This window comes from Parasteatoda tepidariorum, chromosome X1 (genome assembly GCF_043381705.1).
Source record: "Parasteatoda tepidariorum isolate YZ-2023 chromosome X1, CAS_Ptep_4.0, whole genome shotgun sequence".
NCBI lineage: Eukaryota > Metazoa > Arthropoda > Arachnida > Araneae > Theridiidae > Parasteatoda > Parasteatoda tepidariorum.
This window is the reverse complement of record NC_092214.1, coordinates 47587624-47614852: the sequence shown is the minus strand read 5'-3', so window position 1 is coordinate 47614852 and position 27229 is coordinate 47587624. Positions and strand designations below refer to the sequence as shown.

The 27229-nt window shown below is 27.1% G+C and overlaps 1 protein-coding gene and 1 long non-coding RNA gene across 3 annotated transcripts in view; one reads left to right on the top strand and one right to left on the bottom strand.

Moving 5' to 3' along the window:
• LOC139427150 (uncharacterized) overlaps window positions 1-26534 on the top strand; it is a 32484-nt gene extending 5950 nt beyond the window's left edge. Inside the window, exons 2-3 of the long non-coding RNA XR_011638309.1 lie at window positions 23188-23332; window positions 26239-26534. This is a non-coding gene — a long non-coding RNA (uncharacterized lncRNA). The remainder of the gene's footprint in view (window positions 1-23187; window positions 23333-26238) is intronic.
• The window catches only part of LOC107453345 (solute carrier family 4 member 11), a 346640-nt gene that overhangs the window by 214583 nt on the left and 104828 nt on the right, over window positions 1-27229 (bottom strand). The gene's annotated exons all lie outside the window — the stretch shown is intronic.

Here is a 27229-nt window from a genome sequence, read left to right as displayed (position 1 = left end):
CAAACAAAGTGAGTTAAGCAAATTATTGCGGTTTCAATTATTTAAATTATTCTCATTCATTACTTTGCTTTATGGTTTAATTAAACTCCATTTTATTAAACCAATAATTTAACTCTAGCAATTAAACTCCAGCTGCTATATTATTTAATTAAACTCCAATGCATATATTATTTATTCTAGCTCAATAAAATATCTTGATTTTGATTATTCAGTTAGAAGTATTTCTGAAACCTTAGAAGTCTAAGGACTATTAGGACAGTATAATTCGGAACTGATTATATTGTATTTCTTAAACAATTTTAGCGTATTGCATACTATTTCGAAGAGAAATAGCTGATAAATATTTCACATAAATAACTGGAATGATTAATTCCTTATTAGAACTCGTAATAACTATTCTAAAATAACCAATAAATAAATTCTCGTGCAGGTTTGAGGCAGTTGAATAGTATTGCTAATAGTATTGTAATATTGAAAGTAATAGTATTATAGTAGCATCGTAAGTAAAAATATTGATTTTAATTTAATAATTTAAATATTGATTCATAGTTTAAATTGTGTAATAACTTAATTCACAATTTAAGCTACGTATAATTATAACTATGTAAAATAAACTATGTATAACTATGTGTAATTTAGTATTATATAATATTATACATTCATAGTATAAACTTTGTGTGTTAACGTTACATAAAACTTTGATATTCATTTGGTTGATAATTCACTTAAATTATGTTCATACAAGCATTATGAGCTTAATTTTAGACTGTTAGAATTTTCATTAGAAAATTATGATTAAATAACCAGCAGCAGTCTGTCCATCGGATTAACCGTAAAGTTAAAGGTAAAGAACATTTTTTTACCTTTACGGTTTTGAAACCGTTTACGACTAGTATGATTATAAAACCATCAATACAAAACTATACGACTTTCTAGCCATTTACAACTAACATGGTTTCAAAACCGTAAAAAAACTTAACTGGACATAGGAGCTAGGCTTTTTTCTAGGTAATCGGCATTCGAGAACGCAGGACACAATTTGGGGAGTGCAAGACACTGGAAACTCTTTATGCGTTGAAGAAAATGGAGGAAATACTGTGGTGTCAACGATGAGACTCGAACCCCGGTTCTTACGTTTATGAGACTGACAGACTAGCCATTTCGGCTATATTATGTACGCAGTTGCAAGGAACTCAGTGACTTCATTAGATGAGTTTAGTTGGTGCGATAAAATTCTGGTTGTTTAACCGCATTCGGTGAAAGTAGTTTATAAACGGTTTTTCTCACAGTTAACAGTTTAGTTACCATCTAATTTCTGGTTACTTGACTATTTCATTTGAATATGGTAAAGTGACAATTAAATAAATTTCTAACAGTGTAGTCCTTAAATATGCAAAAACATATTGACTAACATTTTAACAATATATAGTCACATTGTTAACCAAGTCTTGTCCTATGAAATTAGCTTTTAATATTCAGTTAAACATACACACAAAATCCCTTACTTTCTTAACTCGTATATCAATATTTTATTTCTTAATATGTTCTAATACATTGTAGATCTTTTTAAGAGAAATACCTGTTAAATAAAGAATTTAGGAGTACACTAGAGATTAATCCCACACTGAATTTAATTTAAACCTTTTGTGTTATAAAAATTCTCTTGGATATAAAAACAGATATACTTGAACTGAAAAACAGATACTCATATTAATAATAAGGATATTGTACAGTGCTTTAATCACTAATCATTAATTTAGCATATTTTATAAATAAGTAAGTATATTCTTATAGTATTAAATAAGGATATTAAAAATATTGAGTAAAAGCCTTTCAGCTAAAGCATAAATTTAATGAACTTTAACTCAATTATGCGCGTTTTTATAATACTTGACAAAACCACAACCGTTTTTAGGAAAATATCCAAGTGACACAGAAAATAACAAAAAATCCCGAAAATGTCAAGAATGCCTAAACCAATTAAGTGAATCAATTGGTCAGAATGCGTGAAAATTAAAATGTGTGATGACAAATATTTATTTTCTTTCTTTTTTAGGTACTTGTTTATTAAAACTTATATTTTTGACAGGCGAATGAGTTTGTTTATATTTATAAATATTATTTTTAATTCTTAAAAGTTTAGGTGCTTTTCATTCCCTTTCAACGTGTGCATTTTTATTTTGTTCATTTATCCTCCTTTATGGTTTTAAATGAATTATTAAAAAAAAAATTTTTTTAATTTTTAAATTAAAAAAATGAGTATTATTTCGAAGATGAGTTTTGAAATTTAGTTGAAGCGTTGCGCTTCAAAAAAATTATCGTGCGAAGCATTCCGTATTTTCATGAAAACGAATGTTTCTGAAGATTTTCTTCAGAAAGTTTATTCTTGAAGAGTCTTGACAACAGTCGTATCTTCAATGGTCTCACAACAACTAACTAGTGTGGTAGTACTTTACTTTTGTGTATGTAATATTGAGTGGTTTCTAAAGCTTTCTAAAGAAAATCTGCAGGTATTTGGCTCACTTTTTAAGTTTATATTTTTCATACAGTTTTCGTAATTCATTCTGAATATTTTCAGCAACTTTTCTCCACAGAATCAAATCTGTAGACACTTAAAAAGTATAAAAAGTAAACAAAACTCCTCCATACATTCCACGCCTTCATTTTTTCTTTTGCGAAGTTCATCAGATAGTTCATCAGCGAGAATATTAAAAAAGAACGAAGAAAATTTCTCCGCTGTCTGGCTCGAAACATATTTGGAAAAATATTTTCCGATTTATTCTAGTTTATTCATAATGCTATTCTAATATACATTCTAATCTTGGATTTGGCACGCAGATTTAAAAATGGTTACCATTTTTTAGTTCTTGTTTGGTAAACATATTTCAGGAATGTTATTTTTTCTACACCGGAGCAGTTGATTCTCGACTATTTTGAAATAAAATGTATAACATTTAAAGCCCTCATTCTGTACTCCGAAAAACTGTTTTGTTACAATATTACTTATAATCCTTTTTTAATTAAGAAAGAAAGACTCGTTCAACGGTAATAGTCACTCCGGCACTAAAAAAAAATTCGCATCAAATTACGGTAAAAAGCACTGGCACCCTGAGTGCAGCACCCATAAAGTCCCTTTCACTGTAAAATTTTATACCGCATTTTTCTAGTAATATTAATTTAATTACACTGATTCAGGGATTTTACTGCAAATATTACAGTAAAAATAACAGTACATTTTGCCCCGTAAAACTTTACGTAAAAATGGGTTTTACATTAAAAAGTACTGGCACCCTGAGTGCCGGTACTTTTTATCGTAATGATCCGGAATTTTTACTGTGTGTCAACTTACTAAAATTTCATAAAACCGAAAACAATTGGTTTTTCATTAAACAAATTTGGATTTTGGATTTTGAACTTCACAAAAAGCAATCTCATTAGCATCACTGAAATTCATAAAGAAAGAATTTAAAACATTTAGGTTTCATATTAAACACTCTTAGAAAAATCATTTCAAGATCACCATATTACCTGCATTTTGGTCCCTAAATTAGGTTCCAAATTTTGCAGCAACCTAAATCAAGGTGTGGAAATGAACCGAGTTTACGTCCTGGTTCAACCAGTAGCGACGTATTAACACTCTTGAGAAGTACTATAAGGTGGTTGACTTTGCACAAAGGTTGAAACAAATTTGAACCATATTTATAATTAAGCACGATCCGAAATTTTTAACAGTGTTTTCATCAGAAATTCATGTAGTTGAAAATCTGTATATAATATTATAAGTTTGACTCATTCGATTAAAAAACATAGTAAAGGTAAGACTGAAATTGAAATTATCGGTGTGTCTTTTTTTTATTCACATTTTTTTATAGAAGATATGCATCCTTTTTCTGTTAAGAAGTATGAAAATAAAAAAATGGAGAAAAGTAACGCCCAATGTTTGTGATAAATCTTGTGTCACACTTTTTTAAAACTCGTCTTTGTCACAAAGTGTCACAGATGAGCCTAACCCTTAACTCGCTTGCTATATGTCACTCAAAATAAAATTAAATAATAAATTGTGTCCCAACTAAATAAAACCACTTTGATTTTTTGCCATGAATTGCAGCAAAGAACTCAAGTCTGGAAAGAAACATTGAATAAGTAAAAAAGGAGGGGGAAAATATCACATCAAAATTAAGCTAGTTTTGATTATAGCTAATATATCTTATTTTTATAAGGTTTGAAATATATGATGTAGAGTACCATTTATTAAATCCTAGATCAATGGCATCAATATTATACCAGGTTTTAATTTGGCACCGATTACTACAAAATGGTATTTTCTGGTATGTGTAGTTTAACTGAGGATAAACCTCACGTTTTTGGGAGACAAATTTCTTGTAGCATGCATAAAACAAAGCAGTGGAGGAGGAAAAGAAACACAAAAATTTTCTCCAAATAGACGGAAATGTGTAGGTTCATAAATGCTGTAAGAAGGCTTCGACTATGATTGATAAACTTAACGTGGCGTTTCCCATAGGCTGTATGAAGGCCACTGACTACCGAAAAATGCTAGATACTCATTTACAAGCGTTTGAAGAGAGAATTGTCAATTTTGAGAATTGTCGAGAAAGTCAGATTTTCCACCAAAAAACTACCTTCATTTACACAAAATCTTCAAAGTGGTGGATTCTATGGGTCTGGTACGAGATTTGGTGTTTTCCCGACACTCGGTTTCATGATAGTAGTTCGTTTGTCTGACTCCCTTTGACAGAAAACTAATTTGCTCGTCAGTACGTTTGCCCGAGAACTTATTTTCCCGTCAGGTACGCTTGCCAGAAAAATTCGTTTGTCTGACAACTCATTTGTTTAAGAAAATAATTTTTAAAGAAAACAGAAATAAGAAATTGAAAAACAAAAATGACAAAATAATAAATAGATATATTTTCCTGTCTAGGTAAAACAGCAAATGAGTTACTCCTTATAAATATGTGTTTATATGTATATTCATAATATATATGTTTAGTTTTGCTATAGCATTGTCTAGCTACAGCAAAAATTTAAAACGGCTTTATTTAGTTGGGACATACTGTAGCAGTTCCGAAACAAAACACTTATTACAGTTCGTATTATAAGAATAATATTAATTGTTATTTTCATTAGCATTTGTAAGTATAACAATTATAATTATTATATATGTACTTATTTTATGAAAAAAATATAGACATATGATCTGCAGAGACGTACGATCTGATGATTTCAAATTTGGTTTTTATTTTGGCAAAAATTTATAATGCCACATTGTTTGCATATATATATATATATATATATGTATGTGNTATATATACTTTTATAAAAGTTAGAAAGTTTGACTTTCGAAACTTTTAGAAAAAATATCCAAAATGGTTCGGAAATTTTCGAAATATTTTATTCAGGTAAGAATATTAGTAGCCATTTTTATTTCTTAGATGCCATTACTCTCCAAGCACTTCTTGATGTGTTGAGATACAAAATATCCAAAACGGAAATTACCGCGAAATATCTGAACAGTCTTTCTTTATTTTCATCTGAAACAAAAAAAATTTAACAGAAATAGCAACAGAACTGATAAATAAATTGAATTTCAGGAAAATGCTTCATTCTTGTCTCATTTTTAACGATAAGAATCTTTTCAGCTTTATCTCGAATCTGCAAAACTTGATCGATAACACGAGATGAAAAGCATTAGAGATCCAAACACGCGAAGTTTGGAAATCAGAAAATAAATTCAAGTTGATATGGAAAATCTGTGAACTAATAACCCATTTTTCTCAAAATTTTTGAACTTTTATTACTTGCGTGATAAAATTATAACGTGGAATGTTAATAGGCCTGCATGGAAAAGTTTGAAAAAGTTTATAGTTTTCTTATTTAGAAAACAATAAAAAAAGAAGGGTTTAAATGTTTATTTCATATGAATATAAAAAAAAAAATATGTGAGATTTATTTATTAATTGTTTCTTAAGTATCCATTAAAATTATTTGAAGTCAAAGTTTTATGCAAGTAGGAAATATTCTTATCATTTCGGTCTTCTTTAATTTTATCATTTTTAGAAAGAAAAAAAAGCATTTTAATGTGTTAATAAAATTATTTTCATCATAAGGTTTTGTAATAGAGAAAATGTATCATAATTTTAGACTGCTACGCCACGAAAGGTCTTTTTATACATAAAGTAAACATTTTGTGGTTTGAGAACAAAATTAAGCAATTTTTACAACTATATATTTGAATGCTAAACAAGCTTCTAAACAGGCTAAAAAACTAAGGAATTGGAAAAATAAAATCGTTAAGCAAAAGAACTCCAAAAGCGAAAACAATAAAGAAAAGCCAAATATAGTTTAAATATGTTAGATTTATTTTGTACGTTATTTTCTTTTATCTACAGAGAAAAAAAATGAGGTCAAAACTCTCCGAATATGATAAAATTTACTGTTTCTGGCCCTATGGGAACACCAAAAATCTCGGTAATTTTAACCGACGAGTTTTGATTATGATTTTCATGAAACTAACCATAAAATAAAGAGTTATAATATGTGATAAAATTTGTAAATTTTATCAAAACATCTTAGAACATTGCATTATAACCTTTTATTCGGTTAATTTTACTTTGCAGTTCTGCCTATTTTACTAAATGCGTAGTTATAAGAACTATGATTTTGAAATCCAGAATTTCCGGTAAACCGCTCCCATATGAATGGAAAAATTACCAAATAAGTGTTTTAAAAACACAACATTTTGGTTTTATTAACTAATAATTGGGTTTTTTTACCAGAAATGTTATTACCATATAATACAGTAATTTTATTAGAATTTTTTTGTCTGTGTACTTTTTCAATAAATGTATTTTTTTTTACATGAGTATTTTTTCTGGTTCAATATACATTTCTGAATTATGTAATTTGGAATGCTGGGAAATATTACTTATTTTGCCCGATGCATAATTTTGTTGCGAATGTTTAAAAAATAAGGTTTTTTTAATCATAAAAATTATATAATATTTAGATAATAATATAATATTAGAAAAAAAAATTATATAATATTTAGATTTTTTTTAATTGTCAAGTTTTAATTTAATTTTAATATAAATAAAAATTTTGAATCGTTAATGGTAAATACAGTTTTTTAATATTAGGTATTCTCATGCGTGCGTAGTTTTAAGGAAATCTTTTATAATTTCATCAGTACTTTACCATAAAAAATGACTTTTAATGTACGAGTTACTGTTTAAAAAAAAAACATTTTTCTAAACCGTGTTCTTCTTAATTAAGTAAGTAAATCAGGGAAATGAAATATAAAATTCATCCTACCTTTCAAACCACGCCTTCACTGTAAAAAATTCCGAATCAAATTAAAGTAAAAAGTACCGGCACTCAAAATGCCAGTAAGTTTTACTGTAATATTCCTTTTTACCGTACATTTTAACGGAACAAAATATTTCATGTACCGTAATTTTTATTAAAACATTTTCTGTAAAATCCCTGAATCACTGTGATTAAATAAATTTTAATATTAAAACTACAGCATAAAACTTTACGGTAAATATATAATTACGGATGCAGTACTCTGGGTGCTAGTACTTTTTCATCGTAAATTGGTTACGGAATTTTCTCCTTGTGTTCTTTTTTATTATTTAAAATCACGCGATTAATAAGCAATCGTCACAATATGAATAGAGTCATCATTGTATAAAAATAACTTATATAAATCATTGTATAAAAATACATATCAGTGTAAAACTTAAAAATTATAACTTCATTTTGCATCAATCAAATGTAATTTTTACTCTATTACGTCGTTTATTTAGTTCCCTGCACATATAAATTGAACATGGAGTGACCATTTTGGCAGAAAATTAGCCTCTCTGTAGATTTTCGAAAGAAACTTCCTGTATTAACTTGAAACTAACAATCGAACTACAAATCATTTTATTTCCAAGTCTAATTTATTTTCGCTTTCCACTCAAAGTTACACTCGAAATTGTACAAAAGATTTTAACTTTTTGAATATAATGTTAATAACAATTTGTATACTTATTGTTCAAATTACATTAAAATTTTGCTTACAACGCTAACACACATGGATTACATTAAAATAATTCAAAGCTGATGATAGGCTTGGCATACGGTGCTCATTTGGTCTTTTAAATCGGAAATGCTTTTTTCTTTTTATCTTTATATCTTTTTTTAATTGAACTGCTTAAACCACAACCGCTATTATTTCAAGAGTTAGATTTAGGGTAAATGTGGTTACTAATAAGAAAAAGAAACGAAAATCACTATTGCACTATTTTACAAAGTGTAATGAATGTATCAATAACATATTCAAAACTGACAGTTTTTTCTCCGTTCTTTCATAGTACTACAGCCTACTAAGAACCTTGGTTTTGCTCGTAGCCCTGGATTTTCATAAAATATGACTTGTTGGATGTATTTTGAAATTATCAGAAAATTTATACTGAATAAAAAGCTCAAGACATGTTAAAGCCGTATCTGCTCATGAGAGTTGAGATAAAAATATTTAATTACCTTACAATATTTAATTAAATAAAAATATTAAATTATATTACATAATTTTAAAATATACTATGTATATTAATCATATCATACATTATCTTATATATTCCATAATCATACATCTTATATTATATAAAATGCATGCAATTTTAAATGTAGTTATTTAAAATATTTTTAAGGCTAGATAAAACAAATTAAATCATTGATACTTTTACGGAAAACGATTTCAAAATGCTTATTTTAAAGTACTATTTTATTTCAAAAAACGAAAGTTAAATTGTTATTTTTCGAAAAATTTTAAAGTTTTAAAATTATTATTTTAAATCGAAATATTTCAAATTTTCCTAAGTAAAATATTTTTAAATCTCTCATTTATGATTTCTAAGCTTTATTGTATATTTATTAAATGACAAAGCATGAAAAATTTAAAAGAGTGCGCATATTTAAAAATAAATTAAAAATGTGTCCCTGACACACTTAAACATTGATAAAAACAAATTTTGCAAAAGAAATTAACTGAAATTAGTTTAAAATCATTACAACTTAAAAGAGAATGCGTTTTTGTTAAGGGAAACAACAACTTTTATTGGTATTTTTAGTGTTTAATAGTGCTGAAATGAACTGCGAAAATAAAAAATTTTATACGCAATTAAGATTCGTTCTCATTCAACTTATATCTTAATCAGATTTAACTTAAAGACTGTGTGGAATCAAAGATTTTATCTATTTATTTTGTTTAAATTTCGAACTTAATTGAGAAGAGCATTTTTAAAGCAAGGAAAAATACTTATCAATGCATTAATTTTAATTTCTATCATAAATAAAAATAAGTTATTTATTGATGACTGAAAGTTGACTTTGAATACAATTTGGAAAACCACACTATTGCACTGAAAGTTGACTTTGAGTCATTTTAAGTATTTCTTTATCAAATTTTAATTAAAATTATTAAAGTGGAATAAAACTAAAGACACAATGAATTAAGCACCCTTCTTAAATGTAAAAATGAAAACAAAGGATTAAGTTTATTTCTCAGAATTTTCTACTCGCGAGAGTAAATCACCATAAAAAATTATCAGTTTTTTATATTTAAGTTATTATCTTTGTTTTTAAATTGGCAATTAAATTTGAAAGGAAATTAAACATAAAGTTGTAAAAATGATAGAACCTAATTAATAAGTGCATTCAGAAAAACTTTGCATTAACAATACAATAAGTAACAAAATAAATTAAAAAAATTAATCTTTTTTTTACATTTTCCTTTCAGCAAGTTAATAAAATTCCTATTTCTCGTGACCTTATTATAAGTTTTAAAAAAATCTGTTGTAAAATATATATTTATTAACCAGCAAGAACACTGTTGCTCAAATATGTTAGATAAATATTTTTTTTAATTACATTCAATGCAAAATTCGCTTTAAAATGGTTGAATATTGATTAGTGTTAAGTACATTTAAGCTCCTTAAGAAATTTTACAATATGCTTTCTTTATTGAAAAATAAAACAAATACTATTAAATTGATACATTTTAATGAAAATGGATTTTCAACAACCATTTATAAATATATANCAGAAGCATGAATGTAGTTGAATCGAATCCCACTATAACTCTGGATGCATATTTAAGCGGTTTTCCTTAAGAGTTTGCTGCCTACTTTTGAAATTGAATTGGTTTTCAAACCATTCCTTGTATATACAAAGAAACTTACATTGGTATGTGAATAAATAAATAAATCCCACTATCCCATAAAATATATATAAAACAGATGTCGTAAAACTTATTCTATATGAGTTAATATGTCTGTAATATACATTTGAAAGCATCCATCAAACTCATTTTTCGTATGTTACGATTTATAAATCTATAATAATAAAATTACAAGTTTGTCTGTAGGTATGTTTGCTTGTCTCTCATACGACCTAATGAACATCTGCCCTATAGTCCAAATGTATAATTTCAGCTCCTAATCCTAAAAAATTGCTTAAAAGTTTAATTTATATCCTTCAGAAGAGGCGCTTGAAAAAGGGAATTTTCTCAATTGATTTTTCATTGAACTAGCTATTGAAATAAATAAAACTACAATGATTCTGGCATTCTATAGAAGTTAGAAATTAGTTTAGTTGTATATATATATATATATATATATATATATCCCAACTTTAACTTTAAAATAGATAAATTGAACAACATATTATTTAAAAAGTTTAAAATGATGCATGTTTCAAATACCTTTTTTGAATATCTTCTCGCTTGTAATCCGTTTTTTTTTTAATTACTGATTTCCTTCCGCTAATAAAGTTCAATGTTTATACTTCAAAGCATGAAATATAGATTCTTTTGTTACATACTTTTTTATACAACATTCCCACAAAATAATGCAAAATCACTTACTATAAAAACAACTTAAAATAAGCATAAGCCGGAAATTCTGATTTATGAAATCACAGTTTCTATTACCACAGATTAAATAAAAAATGGAAAACTGATAAGTAAATTTAAGCGAATAAATCATTTTAACGTAATGCTCTGAAGTACCAAAAATTTTAAAATAATCTTTCAACATTTACTGAATATTATCACAAAAACATATTTTATTGTTAATTTCACCAAAATATTACTTAAACGCTTTGGTAAATAGACTTTACCGTACTTTATTACGCAACTTGATGAGGAATTTTTTACATTGTAAATGAAGCCGTCTTTCCACTTAAGTTGAACTGTGTTATTGTATTTAATACAGATTAATTTGCACGGTTTCATAATTAAACTTAGTACCATATTGAGGTTCTAGTTTAAGTAATACTATGATAAAACACACTCAAAATTTTTTAACAGGAAATAAGCCTTTATTTTATAGAACAATTCAGTCAATAAAAACATTATGCATCTAGTAAATTTCCTTTCTTTAAATAACGTTATTTCATGAATATATGTATAAAAATCCAAATTAGCTTAATTAACTTTTAATTTTGTTTTTTTGGCCTAAAACTACTCCTCATATAACCTCAAGTAAGAATAAAAAATATATTTTACGCATACAATCAAAATTTTCTAGTCATTTCACACTTTTAGATGATTTAATTAATTGCCTACCGTTAAATCTAATCCCTTCTCAGAAGCTTCGAAACCTTGAAGTGTAGTTTTAAAGCTCATTATAAATTGTGTCAAATGATTATGCAATGTGATTTTGATTAATTGCTTCCAAACTAGGCGAAGTAAAAGGAAGTGCAAATACAGGAATGGAGATAAATAATAAATATTTTTTAATGAAACCTCGTATTCTGTAAAGTTTTAAACTTTAAGCGGAACACATTGTTCATTAACAGATTCGTTAAATATATGTCAGGTTTCAAAGGTTTAAACTAAGAGCAAAATTTTTGTGTTTTAAATAAGATCAGTAACAACATTGTTAGAAATTTTGGAAGATATCAAACATTTGTGATCAAACTTGCAACATTTAATGCTGATTGCATTTCTTAAAATTTGTAACACGAAAAGATAGGTTGAGTTTGAACTAAATTATGGTTCAATTTAACACCGCAATTAAGGTTACAGCAAATTTGAACTATACATTTGGTATGGAACACGATAAGGCTTAGAAAATATGGTTCTATGTAGAACTGGTTTTTCGAAGAGTAAAATGCATTTTTAAAATAAGTTCTAAGCCATGAAGAGATCAATGAACATTGATTTTAATAAGCATCAAACACAAATCTTTGTTAAATGTATAAATAGTATGAGGAAGCAAATCCACCTAGACTTGCTTTTAAATTATACTCAAACAGATTTTTCTCAAAAAAATTTTATATTAAAACCCAAATAAAATAAATTTTTGTTTATAACTCAGTCAATTTTAATCATTAGTTGACATGAAAAATATATATATATATATTAACAAATGTAGAAAATTTAGTAAAGTTGGCGTCTAGGCTTACATATACAGCCATATTTAGCGCATATTTCATGATGGATGCCTCATTTTACTGGGTCATGTCTGTGGCCGGAATTGTCCCAATTCAACGTCTTTTTTTTTCTTTTAGATATTTTTAAGTTAAAATCCCTTTCAAGATAATAAACCTATGCTCAAAACCCTAATGGAGGAGATTAGATTTCACATCACAGTAATCCAGCCGCACTAACACCCAACTGTGTTAACATTTTCTTTTTAAATTGGGAAAACTTTTGCCGAAAGGATGCAAACATGGAAGTAAATCGGATGAAAATATGCGATTCTAAACTTTATCACTCGAGATTGCTTAAAGCACTTTTTTATTTTATCTGCCAATTCAAGAGCGTTTACTTCACAAATTAATTAAATGCAATATGACTTGTATCTACACTGATGTCCAAAAGTTGAGCATAATTTTGCAATAATGTCCTGCGTAAAAGTATACTTAACTTTTTGAGAGAGACTAGTGTACAGTTACTCTCTATGATTACACGCACTGTATAAAGTTCTTGTAGATATCACTGTTAAATTACGTTAAGCCTTATACAAACGCATGTAACAGAGTGCTGCTAAAGAGCGGTTTTCTCCTATTTTTTCAAGGGACTTTTTTCGAGCAATTTATTAAAATCGAACCCCTACCAACCTACCTTAAGGTTTGGTGGGATTCGTTTTCTCGTGTTAAAAGCTGGGTGTCTAATTATTGAGTCACCCGAGATTATTTTTTCATGTTTTTACAAAATCTATTTTACATTTATGGTTTTATTTTACTGTTTATTTAATTATTATCATGTACGGTCGCACACATATTTTATTGTTAATATTACCAAATCATTACCAAAACGCTTCGGTAAAAATTACCGGTGCTTTTTGCTGTTCCCATAAAGTCAGAAGCATAACAGAAATTTTGCCATATTCTTATAGTGTTGGCCATACTTTTTTTTTCAGTGAGAAGACAAATAAAAGTTAAAACCCGTAATAAGGTAATAACTAAAGTCAACAGAAAGGATTCAATATTTGACTTGAACAAGTCGGTAATCGGGTGACAAAGGCTAAAAAAAAGTATTGTGCACAGAAAAGGGAAACAAAAACAAAGCACCTTGCACAGGAACTCAATCTTAATGGTTTAAAGGCTGACCTCAAATAAGCTAGTTAATTAGTGCAGACTATAAATTTAGGCTATGAAATCAGACACAAAATATTTACTTTTTCTGAATAAACATACATTTTTGGTCCCAATAGTTTGGTCCGGAGATTGGCCCATAGTTTTAACACTTTAATATTGATTTTACTTTTCACATATTTCCCCATATTTCGAGAATTTCTTAACCAATTTTAAAAGCTCTTGCATACCATTTTGAAATACATTTATCCAAAGATAATTCCATGCAAAAAAAGTTTAATAATTATCTATTACTTTCATTATTTGGTTTAATAACAGTCGAAAAAATTTTTAATTCTAAAATAAACCAATTTTTAGATCATTTTAAAGAATGTAATTAAATATCACAAAATAAAAAGTTTGAGCGAAATCTGTCGAATCTTGAGGAACTGAATTTTAAATGTACAACTTTTTTAAAATTTGATTTCGCCGAAATATTTCGATCATTTCTGTTAATTATTGTGTAGAAACGACAATGTCTGCAATATTCACATTAATAGTTTGTTTCAAAAGTTTAGTGGCCTTTCTTACTCTTGTACGGAAAACAGTAATGAATTTAAAAATAAGAAATAAATAAGTAAATAAAATTTAAATACAATCACTGAAGTAAATCAAACATAAAAGGACTATTTGAGACTTCATTTAAGAAATTTTTATAAGAAATTCATCTTAAAAGCAAAAGTTTTGGTGATTAAAAATTTCATAGGAGTAAGTTTATGGTTAAAGCACTCTGCTGCCTTTCTCAGACGAATTTTTTCAAAATCATTAAATTTTAAACTTTTACATGAAATAAAAAAATTCATTTTGGTCTCTCTTAGACCATTTGAATTTGGTTTTTTTCTTAAATGGAACTGAAGTTATTATGTTTAAGAGCACACCGGGAGTCAAACATACCATAGCGGGCCTGTTTAGCTTCATATTTCAAAATATGTTTTCTCGTAATTTTCCCATTTTTTCCACATTTTTCCCTGTTAATTTTTAGAGCAATAATTTAAATAATGTTGCATATGTCTAGGGAATAGACTACTCATTAAATCTAACTATTATTTCTTGATTTTACTGTCAAATTAAAAAAATATATACAGTTGTATTTTTGATAATTTTTTGCCGAGTGTGTAGCAATATGAACTGCAAACTTTTTTAATATTAATATTATGACTAAAGCATAGTCAATTCCATTAGTGTATTATTTACGAACAGTATGGACTCTAACTCAAACTAAATTTAAAAATAATTAATTGTAACTCAGTTAATAGCTCTTAAAAAATGGTTGTTTTTTTATATGAATTTTGGAATTTTGTATGAATTTAGCCTCCAAATTTGATGCATAAATATCATGCTTCAGTACATAATACATACATAAAATCAAAACAAAATTTCGAAAGTAAATATTTAAAAATTTGGCCTCCGAAGATATTTGAATACGTAAAATTATTTTAAATAAAGTAAATATTTTTGCTCCTACCTTTAAAACTCAAACAAACTTAATATGTATGATCCTAAATTTTTACAGAAAAAAGCAATTGAAAGCATGGAATTTTCAAACATTTGCTAATAGAAAACATTGTTGCTGAAATCAGCGTCTGAAATTTACTCAGAAAATTGACGCCAGTGACTTAAATAAGATAATGATAAGAAACTGTTTTCTATTTAAAATGCAAATTTTACAATTTTGCTTTTGTTAGGAAAACTATCTGCAAAGGATGCAATAATACTTATATATTTGTATTATTTTTCACTATTTTAATACACGGTTACATTGGTTGAATATTATCATACTTTCAGGTGTATTTTTAAAAACATTACATAAGTTATTCCTAGACCATTTTATTATAATTCAATTACTAAACAGAGAAGTTAAAATTGTTATATTAGGCAATATTCAAACGAAAGCATGTGGAATTCATCAATTGTTCAAGATGATCACTCTTTGCCAGAAAAGAAGTAGAGACGTTTTAAAAATAAAGGGTGTTAACTTCAATAATAAACATCGCCATAACGAACGCGTATATTACCAAAAAATGATTCACAAATTGTTTTTCTATCTTTAAATATATTTGTGTTTCTAAAATTAACTCCGTTGAGAGTAAAACATGGGATCATTTCTTTATCGGTATTTAGCGGCAAGTGTGGAAAATGAAACACTTATTTTTGAAAAATTGTATTGCCAAGAAGTTTGTTTCTGGTGAGTTGGGAAGATTCTTTTATTTAATATATCTAAACAAAAATTATACAGATAGTTTTTTCGCGGAAGCAATTTTTATTTTCTATTTTACAAAAGTGCTTAATGAGAACTTTCTACGCTGAAAAAACAGTCCCGCAGTGGACTGATTGTTAAGACACGGTTCTCAGCAGATCACCGAAGTCAAGCATCACTGGCTGACGTCAGTGTGCGGATGGGTGACCACTTGGATCAGTCTGCGTAGGGACCGAGGGTGTGCAGTATTGGTCCTCATTAAACTGTTCTACCGTAAAGTGCTCGACCGGGGGTGCCATCCCCTCAGTGGAGGATCAACATTGTGATGGCATGTCTTCAGATCATCTTCAGGGATGTTTCCCAGACCGTTGCCAGTAGCCCATTGTGTTCAGCTCTAGTGAGACGTAAAAGAACTAGAGCTAGAACTGAAAAAATAAGCATTGTCAAAATTACTTGTAAATGGTAAAACTTACCGTGTTTCTGGCTCTATTGGAATAAACAAATCTCGGTAATTTCTAACGAAGCTCTTTGTTAATAGTTTTGGTAAAATTAACAATAAACTATTGATTTGTAACAAGCGATAAAAATTTGGTAAATGTGATAAAATTTGGTAATTTTATCATGATAACTTAGAGCATGGCATAAAAACCATTTATTTGAGAAAATTTACGTAGAAGATTTATAATTTTTACTAAATTTGTGGTAATAAGAACCATAATTTTGAAACAAAGAATTTCCGGTAAACTGTTTCCATATAAACAGAAAAAGTACCAAATGAATGATTTAAATACCGCATACTTTTATTAACCAAAATTATGGGGTTTTTTTTTTACAGAAATGTCCTTACCATGCAGTACGGTAATTTTACCAGATTTTTTTCTCCGTGCAGAATGAATATGCCAAACGCAACTTATTTAAGTTTGCTCATTTTATTTTTTACTAAAAAGACTTAAAATGTTTTAGCAAAACTACAAAACCTCAACGTAACATTATATCAACATAAATTATTAAAACGAAAATAATATTTAATTAACTGTTATCTAACTCCTAACAATCGTTTTAAAAACTGTCGTTTTAAATAAATCATATCAGTGTAAACAAATAATTATCAACCTATTTGGTAAGAGGCATCGACATCAAATGGTCAACATTAAAAAATAAATTGTAAACTATTACAATTCCAAAGTGTTACTATTCTTTTTGTAATTTTATCATGGTACTTTAGAGCCCTGCATAAAATCCATTTATTTGGTTTAATTTACTTTTCAGTTTTGTACCTATTTGTTACTAAATGTATGGTAATAAGTATTATAATTTTGAAAACCTGAATTTCATGTAAACTGTTACCTTAGAGAGCGCTAAACTTACCAGATGAATGGTTTAAACACCGCATATTTTGGCTAAATTACCAGAATTATAGTTTCTATTACCAGAAATGCTTACACCATACAAGTATAGTTATTTTGGCAAAATTTTTTCTCCATGTTACATTGTTAGCTTATTCAATGTTATTTATCAATTAAAGACTCAATTAGAAACAGAAACTGGTTAAACATCAGTAATATTGTTTCAAGGTTTCATTATCATAGGCCTGTAATTCTAATCCATAATTTAAGGTATTTTATGCCCTGACATTACGTTTTATGTAGGTTAGAAAGAAGTAAAGAAAGTAACATACGAAAGCAAGAATTCGATTTATTTTCTTTATTTTTATGCCTATAGCGAGAAGATGTAAACTTCTTGGCCACTAATTTTGGTAACTGTTTTTGAAATAGTTCTTAAATATAACAGAAATATTTAAACAATGACATTCTAGAAATATTTTGAGGATAGATTTTAAATATTAATGGCATATCCTAGAAATATTTTAAGGGAATAATTCCAAAAATATATTAAAGATGACACCCCAGAAATGTTTCAAAAATAACATCCCTAAGGTATTTAATTGTCAACCAAAATGAAACTTAAAGTTAAATAAATATGATATTACATTGAAATTTCTTCAATATGTTTAACTCATATGAAACTTAATGCCAAATTTTTTACTGTACGAGAAAATACATTTGAACTTTTTCAGAAGAGAGTTCAAACTACTTCAGTTATAACTTAAATTTTATTCTTAAATGTTTAACCGAAAAAGAAAATATTTCGTATGGGTAACTAAAACAGCAGAATTTTTAATAAGACGAGTTCTAATTTAGTTATTTCCCCAGTGATAATAAATTAGCTCTTAGTTCTAGATATAAGCATAATTCAGTAAAAAATATGCCATAGATGAAAAATATATTGAATAATACATACAAACAACATTATGTAATTGAGGAAGGTGCAATTTTTAACTATGCGTTTGTTTCGCAGAAATACTAAGTAAAAAGAAAAGAAAATAGAATAAAAGAAAGCCTCAAGGCAAAAATCAATATATATATATATATATATATATTTTAAAAGTCAATAGCCAACTTAGGCCAACAAAGAAAATTTTTATTTGTGGATAAATAAAAAGTATTTTATTATNTATATATATATATATATATATATATATATATTCTGTTTATTTTTGCCTTAAAACTATCAACAAAAAAATTCTCTATTCTCAAAGAAACGAAACAATATCACGTTAAGACAATATTGCATTTTATTTGCTTTTTTATTTGGGATAGGAAATTCTTACACGAAAAACCTATGTGCGAAATACGTGATTATGAGAACAAAAACTCTTTTAGACTAATAAGTACTTAACAAAAATGACTCACGAAAAAATTTTATGAATTTAAGTGTATTTACAACGCAGTATCCTTCGTAGTAGAGTGCGCCAAAAAATGGACTACCCGGAATAACTTTTGATCTAATTATTGGGTCATCACGTTCTAAGATTCTATCTTAATGGTTTGAAGGGTTGACCTGAAATATTTTAGTTAAATAGTACAGACAATATTTTAAGTTACGAAATCAGACGTAAAAGCGTGCTTTCTATGAGTAAATATACTTTTTTTTAGATGGATTTGGATTCCTGACTCCCAAAAATATGGGGTGTATCATCAATCTGAGAAATATGGTCCCCATAGTTTGGTCAGGAGAGCGATTCTAATTTTGGACCCCATAATGTTAATTCTATTCTTTGCGTATTGGGCCATATCTCAAAAACGTTTTGAGCGAATTAAAAAAAACTTGCATGCAATTATAAAATTCGTTTATTCAAAGATAAATCCATGAAATAATGTTAGTAAATGTTTATTATTTTTTATTATTTGATTTAATAAGAGTAGAAGAAAGTTTGAACTGTAAGGTATAAAAGTCGTATATTTAAAATTGGATTTCTTTTCTTCTTCGGTATTTATATTTGCAAGCAAAAACTTGATGAAAACATGATGAAAACATGATGAAATATGCACATGATTGAGACATGATGAAACACGCAAAATATAAAATTAACATTAGCCGGTTCAAATTTGAATCGCTCTCCTGAACGAACTATAGGGACCATATTTCCCGATAGCATCTACCACTATATTTTGGGAGTCAGAAAATTAAAACCGTCGGGAAAAAAAGTATGTTCATTCAGAGAAAGTAAGTCTTAGTGTTTGATTTCATTACTCAAATTATCGTCTGCACTTATTAATCAGCATGTTTTAAGTCCCCTCCTCGAACTATTAAGATTGAGTCCTAAAACGTTAAGATCTGATCATTACATCAAACGTTATTCAGAATGGTCCGTTTTGTTTTTGGTGAATTGTACATAATAATTGTATAAATAATAATTGAAAATTGTACTAATTGTATACAGATCATTTTTATAATTAATTGCCATTTTGTTAACGTTTTTAGAGACATTTAAAGAGCCTTCTCCATAAAAATATCATCAATATACTCTTACAAGAGCAAAAAACGTAAAATTATTGAAAAGTACTTAAGATCGAGAGTATTTGACAGAAATTTGTTGAAAAGCAACTCAATATATAGCGTTCTATAACAAAAATCTATAATCTTTTTAATAAGAAATATTCCTTACATAAAGAAAGAAAATTCTAGTTAAATTACCATATTTTTTCGTAATAACCTAAACCATAATTATGGTTAATAAAACCGAAATATACGGCATTTAAACCGTTAAATTGATCATTTTTTTTTTGTTAAGAAGTTAACGAATATCGGAATAGTAAATTTTTCCAAATAAACAATTGTTATGCCCTTCTCTAAAGTATCATGACACAATTATCGAATTTTACCACATATACTAATTTTTACTTATTACATAACCATAGTTAATTGTTAACTTTACCAAAATCATTACCAAACGCTTTGTTGACAATTGTCGAGCTTTCTGGTGTTTCCATAAAATAAGAAACACTGTACATTTTAAAATATTCTGGTAGTTTTGACCATATTTTTTTCTCAGTGAGGAAAAGAAAAGTTACTATACTGATATTGTTCCCACTTGCGTTAAATTCTGTAAATTACATTCTGAAAAGTTTATAAGAACTATTTGTATTAATGTATAACTAAATGCAGCATTTGCACAACAAAATACAGCTATTCCCAAATGAATTCATATCTATTATTATACACTTATTTACAATTTTCAAGTTACACAATTGAAATTTGTTTATGGTAACATTTGTTTATCATTGAAAATAGTTTAGAAAAGATACATACAAACAGTGATTTTGTATGTTACATGTTTAGTTGATGATTAAAAAACTTTTTTATTGGCAAGTATTATTTTGACTATATCTTAATAATTTAATGTATAAAAATATTTATTTATTTACTCATTTGCTTGAATAATTAGCTAATTAGGATTTAATTCCAAGCGAAAAAGAATTTCAATATATTTGAAATTCGGTTTTCTAAACTAATGTTCTTTATGTTTGTTACCCTATCTGTTCTCTTTATATGATAACAGTTATGACGCAGTTGGTATAAACCTAACATTATTTGAACGAGTTTTCTTTGAAAATATAAATTTTAGTTACTATTAATACTATTGAGATTATATGTAAGCATGTTTATCTAAAATACGTAAAATTGATAGGAACTGCATCGAGATATAAGGCAAATTTCTCGATATTTAACCAAAAGCGTATAAGTTAGAAATAATTTTAAAAAATAAGGGGAAGAACTGTTGAAACAGTACAGGTGAATACATTGAAACAGTACAGGTGAAGTGTATAAATGAAATAACGTTTAAAAAATTGCATATTCTAATAACAACATTCATATTCTAATGTTGCATATTCTAATGCAACAGTATTTTTTTTTTAATTTTTATAGGACACTGAAGTTTGAAAACAGTCCATGCGTTAAAATATATTCACTTCAAATACTGTGGGCACAAATTTTTATGTTAGTAAATTTATTTACTTAATTCCTTACTGTTATTACAAAACTTTTTTAATTCAAAAGTACTTGTTTTGCTTATGAACTGTAATTGGGAAAATTAAAAAGGATGTTTGAAAGGAGGGGAAAATGTATGGATCTTGTACACATATATTTTTTTAAAAAAGCATTTAAAATTACCAATATGCAGTTTTAATTCCTCTGTGTTCTAAATCTATCAATAAGATTCGAAGTTTATTCGTTTAAAGACAGGTATATTAAAAAAATTTTGAATATTCAATTCAATTTCATATTCAGTTAAATTCAATTTAAAATATTCAATATTGATCAAAATTGTTAGGTAATAAAGAAATTAGAGATTCGTGTGATTGGAAACACTAATTATTTCTTTCTTTTTAAGAAAAGAAAAACTTCAAGTCAAAATCACATTCGTCTCTCTAAAGCATCACTAAGTGTTAACGTACAATTATCATGGGCATTAGACATCTATTGTGCCAGACTTTGTTTGTTATTGAAACCTTTCATGGATTTTCATTTTTTTTAATATCAGAAGTTTAATATTTAGAGGTTGACACAGAATTTTCAGGTTGAATCATTTTTCAGTATGGACGCGCCAAGCAATGACTCAAAAATAAGTGGACCAAACGTGATAGCTATAGAGTTTAATTTAATAAAAAAAATTAGCTTGAACAACAAAAATATTTAAATCATGCAAAGAAGACTCTTTTGAATCCTTAATTTTTTCTGAAGATATTTCTATACACTGAGAAAAAAGTATGACGAAACTACCAGAATATTGTAAAATTGGCCATGCGTCTGGCTTTATGGGAACAACGAAAAGTACGGTAATTTTTACCGAAGCTCTTTGGTAATGATTTCAGTAAAAATAACAATAAAGCATGGTTTTATAATATGAGATAAAATTTAGTAAATGTGGTAAAATTTGGTAATTTTATCATGATACCTTAAAGCATAGTACCAAAGCAATTTATTTGGTTAAATTAACTTTTCAGTTTCGTATTTTTCTAAATGTGTGATTATAAGAACAATAACTGTTTCCGGTAAACTGTTGCCATACGGACGGAAGAAGTACTAAATTAATGGTTCAAATAAATTATATTTCAATTTTATTAGCTAGAATTATGTCTTTTTTTCCGTACCAGAAATGTGAAATTTCAATGCCATACAGTACGGTAATTTTACCAGAATTTTTTTTCTCAATTTAAATATCCAGATGTCCTTTATATTAAAAAATATTACTTATGGTTTTTCAATTAAAATATATTATCAAAGAATTTTAAACTTAAATTTATTTCTAAAATTTCCCATATTATGTTCAACAAATATTTATTTTTTGGAAACAATATATGAGTTCATTAATTAAAATAATGTGTTTTAATTCAGCCATTTGAATTAGGTGGGGGCGGCATGTTGGTATTAGGTGTTAATTGTCACTCAACTCATATTTTCTATCACAGTGAACTTATAGGTTTAATCTATGGGAACTCAAATATTCTAACAGTAGCTATTACCAAGACCTGAAAGCCATCTGAGAGTATAAGATAGACCTTCATATGGTCATAGAGTTGCTAGTACCGCTACTGTTAGACCATAGTAAGACGCTTCATCTACTCTTATTTCAGTGTGGTGGCAGATTTCAAAGATTTATGATCGAAAATTTCCTAATTTTTTAACTACGATAAATCTGGGTTTTTTTTCATATTTTTTCCTAAAGATATTATTCTTCGAATCCCTGTATACGTTTTCAACTGTTAGGAACTGTATAAGGGGCGAAAACAATTGCATTTAATGCTGAATTGTTCTGAAAAAAATTTTGTGAGCCGTCAAATATAGTTACAAGCACAAATTTCGCTAAAGGAAAGGAATATGAGATACTTTTAAATCTCTTTTTTTTTATTACCCCCAAATTTCAAGTATTACGTTAATATTCTAAATCAAATATAAACTGCATCATCTTAAAAGATAAAAGAATCTTATTCTAATTTCAGAAACCTCAGCTTCCAGGTAATTTGCATAAGAATTGATCTGCACAATGACTTTTGCAACAAGTTTATTCAAATTCTTCTCGGCTTTTGAACATCACTCTTTACTGCGCCAATTGGATGAAAACTTTGAAATTAGTCCCAGATTTTAGTTAGTATCATTCTAATCACATACTTGATTTTAATTGGTATTACATTGAAAACTGTTATTATGTTTGTATAATATTGAAAATTGGTATTATGTTAGTGTAATATTGAAAAATATTTTTATGCATGGAATTAATTATAGAAGTTCTAAATATGAACTTTCGAATGTAACTAGTAGTGTCAGAATAATTTAAAACACATCATTATATGAACTGAAGAAAAAAGATGGACAGGATAACAAACATATCTCTTTAAAATATAAATAACTAATATCTAAATAACTAATATCTAAATGTAATGTAGCATAACTTTACTACTTAAACTAAAACATTCATCTAAACAAACAAATTTCGTTTGTATGAAAAACTTAATTTTAAGGCAGAGATAAAAGAAGAGCCCATTTCTGATTAAGAAAATGCAAAAGCATTTAATACTCTCGTACATCAAGTTTCTAAATAAAATTTCATTTACTAATCAAACTAATGTTATATACCTAGTCAAATGTAACAAACGTACGCAACGCACGTTTTCCAAGTGATGAAAGCTTGATTATTTTTTTTCTCAATAGTTATTTTCATGTTTTTTTTTGTTACTATAAACTTTATTATTTAAAATTTAAAGTAAACTGCATGAAAATCTTTAAAACTATTTTTCATTTGAAGTAGTTTTCAGAAACATTATAGGACTTCTTTTTGATTTGATTTTAAAGCTGTGATAAACAGTGTTAATGAAGAAAAGTTTCCTACTTTAATAAGAATTTTGAACATCTATTGAAGAAATTGCGAATAACTATAATTTTTATTCATATTAACAATGCATTTTTAAAACTAAAAAAAATTATTAATTATTTCAGTCACATTAAAAATTAGAAGAATAAAATTCGCAAAAACGATTAAAATGTTTCAAGAAAGTTTAATGAGTATAATTATGTATGATTATTTTTCTATAATTATTGCAAAGTGAGAAAACCAAAAAGCTTAAGATAACGAAAGTATTTTTAAAAAGAAGCATCCCAAGTGTGCCCTAAACAAAAAGTTTCGCCAGCGTTGCCTGAGCTAAAGTGTTAAACTTAATTTATGTCTTCATCTTGTTTTCTACTTCAATTTACTGCTTACTACAATTTACTATTTAAGCTTCTTACTACACACTAAACAAGCACGAGGTTTTTAGATTAAAAATATAAAATAAGCAGAATTGATTTCTCCATTTAAATATAATAAAATGAACACACGCAGAAAAAAATATGGTAAAATTACCAAACTGTATGACAATGATATTTCTGGTAAAAACTAACATAATACTGGTTAATAAAACCAAAATATAAGGTATATTAAACATTCATTTAATAATTTTTCCGTTCAAATATTAATCATTTACCGGAAATTCTGGTTCTTAAAATTATAGTTCTTATAACTAAATATTTAGTAAAAAATACAAAACTGAAAAGTAAATTTATCCGAATAAATAGCTTTTATGCCATGCTCAAAGATATAATGATAAAACTACCAAATTTTACAATTGCCAAAATTTATCTCTTATTATAAAATGATATTTTCTTGTAAATTTTACCAAATAATGATATCTTCCGAATAAATGATATTTTCTTGTCAATATTACCAATCTGCTTTAGTAAAATTTATCGATCTTTTTGGTTCCCATTGACGCAGAAGCACGGTAAGTTTTACCATGTTCTGTTAGTTTTGACCATTCTTTCTTTTTCTCAATGCAGTAAATCATTGTGCCACGCAACTACTGTCAGTGTATTTTTAATCCTCCAACGTAAATTCAACGTAACAGTTCGCCAAGATAACTAAGAAACCTGAACTGCGATAATTGAAAATGGGTTCAAAATTTCATTTGTGATTTAAATTAACTCAAACGCTTATGTTCTGCTTTAAAAAGAATAGATACAATTAACATTTATCCCTCGTGGTATACTTAATGCATTTCTTATGGATGACGAATATTATAATAAGAATTAAGAACTACATTTTAAGAACAATGCTTTTTTTAAAGTGACAACAAAATAATTGCATAATGTAAAAAATATGAAAATTGACGATGTGTTTAAGTTTTTAAAAAGATAAATAAATTTAATAATGAAAGAAAAACTGTTCAAGTGTTCTAGAAAGGGGAGTTATATGTCTTTATTCATCTTCAAATGCCATACTTTTTTCATTCTTTTGCCTTTTTTCATAAACTTATTCATGAAAGTAATCAAGGGAAGATTTTGCAATTGGGATCACGTACTGATTTATTTGATTAGTTTTAATTAAAATTGCTAGAAAAAAAATAATTTTTTTAAATTGCCAGATTGCATAAAACATTCTAGAGAAAATTATTTCAAAAGTATAGAAAATCAATCAACTTACATACAGCAAATAAAGAAATATCCATTATCCATTATATAATCATTTTAAAAAAAACGCTTAAAATATGCTAAAGTTAGCTTCTATACTATAAAAAATTCTCGATGAATTTACGGTATAAAGTACAAGCACTTTGATAAATCCATTTTACGACAAAATCTCTTTTTACCGTAAAATCCCTTTTTACCGTAAAATCCATTTTTACCATAAAATATTATACCGTAATTTTCACGGTATTATTTACTTAAAGAGTTATTCAGTGATTTTACAGTAATAATTACTGTAAAAAATAACGGTACATTAGGTTTTTCGTTTCTGTGAAAATGAATTTTACGTTAAAATTACCGGTACCCTGAGTACCAGTACTTTTTACCATTATTTGATATAGAAGTTTTTACAGGGTATATCCTTAAAATATTGCAACATGTATCTACTAGATTGAAATATATTTATTAGTAATTTGTTTCGAAGAATATTATTTACTTGCTTGAACTAGTATGTAAATTTTCTTATAAAAATTTTCAAAGTATTTATTTTCCAGAAATGAAATAAGAAGATTATTTTCATTGGAAAGGTTAAACTACTTGGCAAGAAGTTGACGCCCTGGTACAAAAATCAATAAGGGGGAAACTTGCCGCTCGACTGTTGAAGGTGAGATTAAATTAACATGTTCTCGGCAAGAAGTAATAGAAATATTTCAACAGTTGCTATTTTATTTTTAGAACTGTTGTAATAATTTCCGTCCTTGCTCACAAACACTTTTAACAGTGTCTGTCTTAATATTATAACTTCACTTGTGGTAGAAAGTAATGAATACTTTCACTTTTATTATTATTATCAAAAAAACTTTAAAAATATCAAAGAAACGTACATAGTTTACCCTATTTTTAAAACAAACATTTCTAATGCCTGTATTAATTTTATGATGAAAATTAAATATATTAAACTAATTTGTTGCAACAAATTTAAAAAATGCAATTTTGAATGTTTTTTAAAGAAATGTTTTGTTTAAAAAACAATTTAAGGATGATTTGAAATTGTCATCCAACTAATATTCTTAAAAAGTAAGCTAATCAAATTAGTATTGTTATGAAGATAATAAGGAATGATGTTAAATTAGTTGGGAAGAAAGTATTTTTTATAAATGCGATAAAGGTTAATTCCTTCAAAAATTTAATCATAAAATTTAATTCAATTTGCAAATTAAATTAACGAAAAGTCATGGTTTTTCAATAAACTTCCTTTCTGAAATATTTTATGCCTTGAAAATACTTACTATGAAATATACACTGGTGTGCAAAACTTAAGCAACAAGTGTATTTTTTGTCATAACTCTACAAGAAATCATCCGATTGATATGAAATTTGAATATGTACTTAAACGATGGTAAACGAATAATGGCGCAGAAATGAATGTAAAGCTTAAAGTAGGGTATGGAACAAAAAAAAGGCTTTATTTGACTTATAGTGGCGCTACACATGATTGCCTGAAGAAGTGTAAGTACAACTGGCAGATGTTCCCTAGTATGAGAT